We start from the raw sequence: 8,702 nt of genomic DNA on the forward strand, positions 1-8,702 counted from the left end.
GGTAATTGGAATCACCCGGCACACAAGACTAGTGCCTCCAAGCTCAGTCCAGCGATTTCCTAGTAATTCCTCTGGTAGACTGGTGCTACATACTAAGTTCCATACGTGAGAGGGTAGCAGATCGCCTTGTCCAAAAGCATCTTACTTCTGAGAGTTGAGCTCAGCCTCAGTCCCTCACAGTTCCACACTGCCTGCAGAGTGAGTTTTGCACGTCTTCACCAGAGACGTTTTCCAGAGGCTTCTGAGACGCAGGGTAACAATGCAGACCTGGAGGGTATCCCCAGGTGCAGTAGACTGGTAATCTTGGAACCTCCTGACTCAGAATACTGCTACCTTCTCACTGCCATAGGAATGCAGCTAGTTGACAGCTGGCTTCAAGACATGCTTCCCTGTGAGAGCTGAGGACAGGGCAGAACCCTCCCGCATCCTGCCTGACTGTAGGAGTAGCTGCTAACATCCTAATGTTAGTGGCTTGGAGAGGTTGCGGGAAAAGCATGTGTGAGCACTGGGCCTGAACTCCCGTGTATCTGAGTTGAATACAGCGATTTCCAACGGCTTTCCTCAATCAGAGTGTAGCTAGATTCCAACCTCCAAGTCCGACGGGGTAGCAGATATCTGCCTCCCATGCATACACACTTCTGAGAGTTGAGATTATGGCCTGTACCTCCACATCCAGCCTGCTGGTACCCTTGGCATCTAAAGGGCTAGGCTCGCTGTTTGACGGAAGTGCTGAGAAAGGTAATTGGAATCTCCAGGCACACAAGACGAGTGCCTCCAAGCTCAATTCACGATTTCCCAGTAATTCTTTGGTAGACAGGTGCTACATACTAAGTTCCATATGTGAGAAGGTAGCTGAACGCCTTGTCCAAAAGCATCTTTCTTCTGAGAGTTGAGCTCAGCCTCAGTCCCTCACAGTTCCACACTGCCTGCAGAGTGAGTTTTGCACGTCTTCACCAGAGACGTTTGACAGAGGCTTCTGAGACGCAGGGTAACAATGCAGACCTGGAGGGTATCCCCAGGTGCAGTAGACTGGTAATCTTGGAACCTCCTGACTCAGAATACTGCTACCTTCTCACTGCCATAGGAATGCAGCTAGTTGACAGCTGGCTTCAAGACATGCTTCCCTGTGAGAGCTGAGGACAGGGCAGAACCCTCCCGCATCCTGCCTGACTGTAGGAGTAGCTGCTAACATCCTAATGTTAGTGGCTGAGAGAGGTTGCGGGAAAAGCAGGTGTGAGCACTGGGCCTGAACTCCCGTGTATCTGAGTTGAATACAGCGATTTCCAACGGCTTTCCTCAATCAGAGTGTAGCTAGATTCCAACCTCCAAGTCCGACGGGGTAGCAGACATCTGCCTCCCATGCATACACACTTCTGAGAGTTGAGCTTATGGCCTGTACCTCCACATCCAGCCTGCTGGTACCCTTGGCATCTAAAGGGCTACGCTCGCTGTTTGACGGAAGTGCTGAGAGAGGTAATTGGAATCTCCCGGCACACAAGACGAGTGCCTCCAAGCTCAATTCACAATTTCCCAGTAATTCTTTGGTAGACAGGTGCTACATACTAAGTTCCATATGTGAGTAGGTTGCTGAACGCCTTGTCCAAAAGCATCTTACTTCTGAGAGTTGAGCTCACCCTCAGTCCCTCAGAGTTCCACACTGCCGGCATAGTGAGTTTCACACGTCTTCACCAGAGACGATTTTGAGAGGCTTCTGAGTACAAGTTAACAATGCAGACCTGGAGGGTATCTCCCTGTGCAGTAGAGTGGTAATCTTGGAACCTCCTGACTCAGAATACTGCTACCTTCTCACTGCCATAGGAATGCAGGTAGTTGACAGCTGGCTTCAAGACATGCTTCCCTGTGAGAGCTGAGGACAGGGCAGAACCCTCCCGCATCCTGCCTGACTGTAGGAGTAGCTGCTAACATTCTTATGTTAGTGGCTGCGAGAGGTTGCGGGAAAAGCATGTGTGAGCACTGGGCCTGAACTCCCGTGTATCTGAGTTGAATACAGCGATTTCCAACGAGTCTCTTCAATCCGAGTGTAGCCAGGTTCCAAATCCCATGTCCGAGTGGGTAGCAGACATCTGCCTCCAATGCATACACACTTCTGAGAGTTGAGCTTATGGCCTGTAACCCTACATCCTGCCTGCAGGTACCTTTCGCTTCCAAAAGGCCTAGGCTCGCTGCTTCACAGAAGTGTTGGTAGAGGTAATTGGAATCACCCGGCACACAAGACTAGTGCCTCCAAGCTCAGTCCAGCGATTTCCTAGTAATTCCTGTGGTAGACTGTTGCTACATACTCAGTACCATACGTGAGAGGGTAGCTGAACGCCTTGTCCAATAGCATCTTACTTCTGAGAGTTGAGCTCAGCCTCAGTCCCTCAGAATCCACACTGCCTGCAGAGTGAGTTTCACACGTCTTCACCAGAGACGTTAGCCAGAGGCTTCTGAGATGCAAGATAACAATGCAGACCAGGACGTATCCCCAGGTGCAGTAGACTGGTAATCTTGGAACCTCCTGACTCAGAACACTTCTACCTTCTCACTGCCATAGGAATGCAGCTATTTGACAGCTGGCTTCAAGACATGCTTCCCTGTGAGAGCTAAGGACAGGGAACAACCCTCACGCAGGCTGCCTGACTGTAGACGGAGCTGCTAAAATCCTCATGTTAGTGGCTGGGAATGGTTGTGAGAAAAACAGCTGGAATGTTTGTGCCTGAACTCACGTGTAACTGAGTTGAATACAGCGATTTCCAAAGAACTTCTTCAATCACAGTGAGCTAGGTTCCAACTCCCATGTCCGAGTGGGTAGCAGACATCTGCCTCCCATGCATACACACTTCTGAGAGTTGAGCTAATGGCCTGTAACCCTACATCCTGCCTGCAGATAACTTTCGCTTCCAAAAGGCCTGGGCTCGCTGCTTCAAGGAAGTGTTGGGAGAGTTAATTGGAATCTCCCGGCACACAAAACTAGTGCCTCCAAGCTCAGTCCAGCGATTTCCTAGTATTTCCTCTGGTAGCCTGGTGCTACATACTAAGTTCCATTTGTGAGAAGGTAGCTCAACGTCTTGTCCAAAAGCATCTTACTTCTGAGAGTTGAGCTCACCCTCAGTCCCTCAGAGTTCCACACTGCCTGCAGAGTGAGTTTCGCACGTCTTCACCAGAGACGATTGCCAGAGTTTTCTGAGTACAAGTTAACAATGCAGACCTGGAGGGTATCTCCAGGTGCAGTAGAGGGGTAATCTTGGAACCTCCTGACTCAGAATACTGCTACCTTCTCACTGCCATAGGAATGCAGCTAGTTGACAGCTGGCTTCAAGACATGCTTCCTTGTGAGAGCTGATGTCAGGGCAGAACCCTCCCGCATCCTGCCTGACTGTAGACGTAGCTCCTAACATCCTTATGTTAGGGGCTGGGAGAGGTTGCGGGAAAAGCATGTGTGAGCACTGGGCCTGAACTCCCGTGTATCTGAGTTGAATACAGCGATTTCCAACGGCTTTCTTCAATCAGAGTGTAGCCATGTTCCAACTCCCATGTCCGAGTGGGTAGCAGACATCTGCCTCCCATGCATACACACTTCTGAGAGTTGAGCTTATGGCCTGTACTCCCACATCCTGCCTGCAGGTACCCTTCACTTCTAAAAGGCCTAGGCTCGCTGAGTGACGGAAGTGTTGGGAGAGGTAATTGGAATCACCCGGCACAAAAGACTAGTGCCTCCAAGCTCAGTCGAGCGATTTCCTAGTAATTCCTGTGGTAGACTGGTGCTACATACTAAGTTCCATACGTGAGAATGTAGTTGAACGCCTTTTCCAAAAGCATCTTACTTCTGAGAGTTGAGCTCATCCTCAGTCCCTCACCGTTCCACACTGCCTGCAGAGTGAGTTTTGCACGTCTTCAACAGAGACGTTTGCCAGAGTTTTCTGAGACAAAAGTGAAACAATGCAGACCTGGACGGTATCTCCAGGTACAGTAGAGTGGTAATCTTGGAACCTCCTGACTGAGAATACTGTTACCTTCTCACTGTCAGAAGAACGCAGCTAGTTTAGAGTTGGCTTCTAGGCATGCTTCCCTGTGGGAGCTGAGGTCAGGCAGGACCCTCCCGTATACTGACTGTCTGTAGACATAGTTCCTGGCATCCTTATGTTAGGTGCTGGAAGAGGTTGTGTGAAAAGCCTGTCGAAGTGTCAGGCCCGTACTGACGTGTATCCTAGGTCAATACAGCGATTGCTAACGTCCTTGTTCAATCAGTGTGTAGCTCGCTTCTAGTTCCCCTGAGTAAGTGTCTAGCAGACATCTGCCTGCAAAGCGGACACACTTCTGAGGGTTGAACAATGGCCTCTATCCCCACATCCTGCCTTCAGGTACCCTTCGCTTCTAAAAGGCCTAGTCTCGCTTCGTGACGGAGGTGTTGGGAGAGGTAATTGGAACGTCCCGTCACACAAGACTAGTGCCTCCAAGCTCAATCCAGCGATTTCCTAGTAATTCCTGTGGAAGAGTGGTGCTACATACTAAGTTCCATAGGTGAGAAGGTAGCTGAATGCCTTGTCCAAAAGCATCTTACTTCTGAGAGTTGAGCTCAGCCTCAGTCCCTCACAGTTCCACACTGCCTGCAGAGTGAGTTTCGCACGTCTTCACCAGGGTCGTTTGCCAGAGGCTTCTGTGTCACAAGGGGAACAATGCAGACCTGGACGGTGTCCTCAGGTGCAGTAGAGTGGTAATCTTGGAACCTCCTGACTCAGAATACTGCTACCTTCTCACTGCCATAAGAACGCAGCTAGTTTAAAGCTGACTTCTAGGCATGCTTCCCTGTGAGAGCTGAGGACAGGGCAGAACCCACCCGCATCCTGTCTGCCTGTAGACGTAGCTGCTAATATCCTAATGTTAGGTGCTGGGAGAAGTTGTGAGAAACGCATGTGGAAGTGACAGGCCTGTACTCACGTGTATCTGTGTTGAATATGGCGATGTCCAATGGCCTTCTTTATTCAATGTAGGTAGGTTCTTTTTTTTTATTAATTTATTTATTTAGATAGTCACACACACACAAAGAGAGAGAGAGAGAGAGAGAGAGTCAGAGACCTAGGCAGAGGGAGAAGCAGGCTCCATGCACCGGGAGCCCGATGTGGGATTCGATCCCGGGTCTCCAGGATTGCGCCCTGGCCAAAGGCAGGCGCTAAACCCCTGCACCACCCAGGGATCCCTGTCGCTAGGTTCTAACTCCCTTATATGAGTGGATAGCAGACATCTACCTCCCAGGCATACACACTTCTGAGAGTTGAGCTTATGGCCTGTACCTCCCACATCCTGCCTGCAGGTACACTTCGCTCTTAACAAGCCTAGGCTCGATGCGTTACTGAAGAGTTGTGAGAGGTAAGTGCAAGGTGCCGGCCCACAAGACTAGTGCCTCCAAGCTCAATCCAGCGACTTCCTAGTAATTCCTGTCTTAGACTGGTGCTACATACTAAGTTCCATACGTGAGAATCTAGCTGAACCCCGTGTCCAAAGGCAACTTACTTCTGAGAGTTGAGCTCACACCCAGTCCCACAGTTCCAACTGCCTGCAGAATGAGTTTCGAACATTTTGACCAGAGATGTTTGTCAGAAACTGGAGAGACGCAAGTGGAATAATGCAGGCATGGAAAGTGTCTCCAGGTGCTGTAGAGTGGTAATCTTGGAACCTCCTGACTCAGAATGCTGCTATGTTCTCACTGCCATAAGAACGCAGCTAGTTGAAACCTGGCTTCTAGGCATGTATCGTTGTGAGAACTGATGTCAGGGCATGACCCTCCCGCATCATAACTGCCTGTAGACATAGGTCCTAGCATCCTTATGTTAGGTGTTGGCAGAGGATGTGTGAAAAGCATGTGGAAGTGACAGACTTGTACTCTCCTGTATCTCATTTCAATACAGTGATTATGAAAACGTATAATGCCTCCTCAACCTGAAAAGCAGGAAAGGATAATAAATAGCAAATATCAGATAAAAATACTTCTTTTATATTAGACACCATATTTAAAATTAGCAATGCATTTAAAATTAGCAATGCAGGGATCCCTGGGTGGCGCAGCGGTTTGGCGCCTGCCTTTGGCCCAGGGCGCGATCCTGGAGACCCGGGATCGAATCCCATGTCAGGCTCCCGGTGCATGGAGCCTGCTTCTCCCTCTGCCTGTGTCTCTGCCTCTCTCTCTCTCTCTCTGTGTGACTGTCATAAATAAATTTAAAAAAATATATTAAAAAAAATTAGCAATGCATAACATTTATTTCCTTGACGTTTGTCTTCCAAAGAGTTCACAGTGTTTCAGTGTCAGTTAAACCACGGGAAGAATCTCAGGGAAGAATCCTTCACATAATAACATGATCATTGGTAATAATGTCTCTCAGTTCTTTCCGAATCCATACAGATGCATTTCTTGATGAGTGACTGAGCTGTGAAGAGATGAGAAACCCTCACCCCTCAGAATTACTTGTGTCAGAATATTTTAACCATAGTACTACGGATAATAAATTATCCTTATTAACAGGAAATACGTCTCACATTGGAATCTGAGCAATCAGATGGGCAGAGAAAAACCGCTTTGACTGGCTCTTCACCTTTTAAATACAAAGGAGAGATTCATTCGGCAGCTGCTGGAAGACACGGTCAAGGTAGCGGCAGTGTCTGGCCTGATGCGGAGACCCCCGGAACAGGTGTCGGGATTGCTGAGGAGGCGCTTTCACCGGACGGCGCTGGCGGCGCTGCAGGTGACAGTTCGTGAGGCTCTAAACCAAGGTACGGATGAAGAGCTGGAAAGAGATGAGAAGGTATTTATGCTTGGGGAAGAAGTTGCCCAGTATGATGGTGCATATAAGGTTAGTCGAGGCCTGTGGAAGAAATATGGCGATAAGAGAATCATAGATACTCCCATATCTGAGATGGGCTTTGCTGGAATTGCCGTGGGTGCAGCTATGGCTGGGTTGAGGCCCATCTGTGAATTTATGACCTTCAATTTCTCTATGCAAGCCATTGACCAAGTTATAAATTCAGCTGCCAAGACCTACTACATGTCGGGGGGCCTTCAGCCTGTGCCTATAGTCTTCAGGGGCCCAATGGTGCCTCAGCAGGCGTGGCTGCCCAACACTCCCAGTGCTTTGCTGCCTGGTATGGGCACTGCCCAGGCTTAAAGGTGGTCAGCCCCTGGAATTCAGAGGATGCAAAAGGACTTATTAAATCAGCCATTCGGGATAATAATCCAGTGGTGGTGCTAGAGAACGAACTGATGTATGGAGTTCCTTTTGAATTTCCCTCCGAAGCTCAGTCAAAAGATTTTCTGATTCCCATTGGAAAAGCCAAAATAGAAAGGCAAGGTACACACATAACCGTAGTTGCTCATTCAAGACCTGTGGGCCACTGCTTAGAAGCTGCAACAGTGTTATCCAAAGAGGGTATTGAATGTGAGGTGATAAATATGTGAACCATCAGACCAATGGACATTGAAACAATAGAAGCCAGTGTCATGAAGACCAATCATCTCATAACTGTGGAAGGAGGCTGGCCACAGTTTGGAGTAGGAGCTGAAATTTGTGCCAAGATTATGGAAGGCCCTGCATTCAATTTCCTGGATGCTCCTGCAGTTCCTGTCACTGGTGCTGATGTCCCTATGCCTTATGCAAAGATTCTAGAAGACAACTCTGTACCTCAGGTTAAAGACATCATATTTGCAATAAAGAAAACATTAAATATCTAGTTTGGACTTGAATTTCAAGTCATTGGGATTTACTTAAAATACTTTCTGACAGTTCACCTGAATTGTACTGTAAGACCTTATGATTCATAAAGCTATCTCTAAAGCAACATCACAGATGTTTTTGTACTTGGAAGAAGTTTAAATGTGCTTGTATGTGGAAAAACTCTCCTCTCCTGCCCTAGACTCCATTGGGGGGGGGGTTGGTCTGTTACAGTTATGTTCTTTGAATAAGGCTAACTTAAAATTTTACCCTCTCACAAGGACAAGGTCTGAACATGGCAGAGTTCTGCAGAAAGACATATCCAAAAATGACAACTTGTATGTAAAGATAAAAGCTATTATCTACATTTGCTGTTTGATTGTTTTGTTTTGTTTTGTTTTATTGTTTTGATAAGGAATAAAAGAATTCCTAACTATGAAAAAAAATAAATAAATACAAAGGAGAACTTTTCTATGTACAAAGTCAGTTTTCAAGATAGCCTTAGGTAATAAGAGTCTGCAGCATGGAATCTCACTGCACAGCCACCCAGGAGACCCGCGCTCCAGGTCTTCCTGATCCCAAATCCCTGGGCCTGTCCCCCAACACATGCTAGCACCAGAGGTCATTTGCAATTGCTCTCTTAGGAGCTCTGGGGAAGGGGGAAGAGGCTAGATAAGATGGGACATGTGGAAGCCAAGAAAATTAAGGCCATTCCACTTTATGTTCAGCGTTAGCACATGTCCAGCCATCCCAGGCCCCTGTGAATAAGAGCTGAAATTTACATTACTTCAGTTACAGGAAAAAAAACAAAAGTTTACAGCTTAATGTCCTAGAAAGCCCCACATTACAATAAAAACTGAGCCCAAGCCAAGGGCAGGAAGACCCTATTAGAATAAGAACAGAGCTCAAAGCCCTCCAAGGCCCCATATCAAATGTAAACAGAACTTGAAGAATTGCTCCAGCCCTTCTGGAGGTCCCTGAGACCAGCCCTTAAAACTAAGC

General features: G+C 47.8%; 1 pseudogene; it reads left to right on the forward strand.

Annotated features, from left to right (window-relative positions):
• Positions 1-653: 653 nt before the first annotated feature.
• On the forward strand, positions 654-7,827 carry LOC119876857 (annotated as a pseudogene).
• Positions 7,828-8,702: the final 875 nt, after the last annotated feature.

The sequence above is a fragment of the Canis lupus genome, chromosome 12, assembly GCF_011100685.1.
Source record: "Canis lupus familiaris isolate Mischka breed German Shepherd chromosome 12, alternate assembly UU_Cfam_GSD_1.0, whole genome shotgun sequence".
Taxonomy (NCBI): Eukaryota; Metazoa; Chordata; class Mammalia; order Carnivora; family Canidae; genus Canis; species Canis lupus.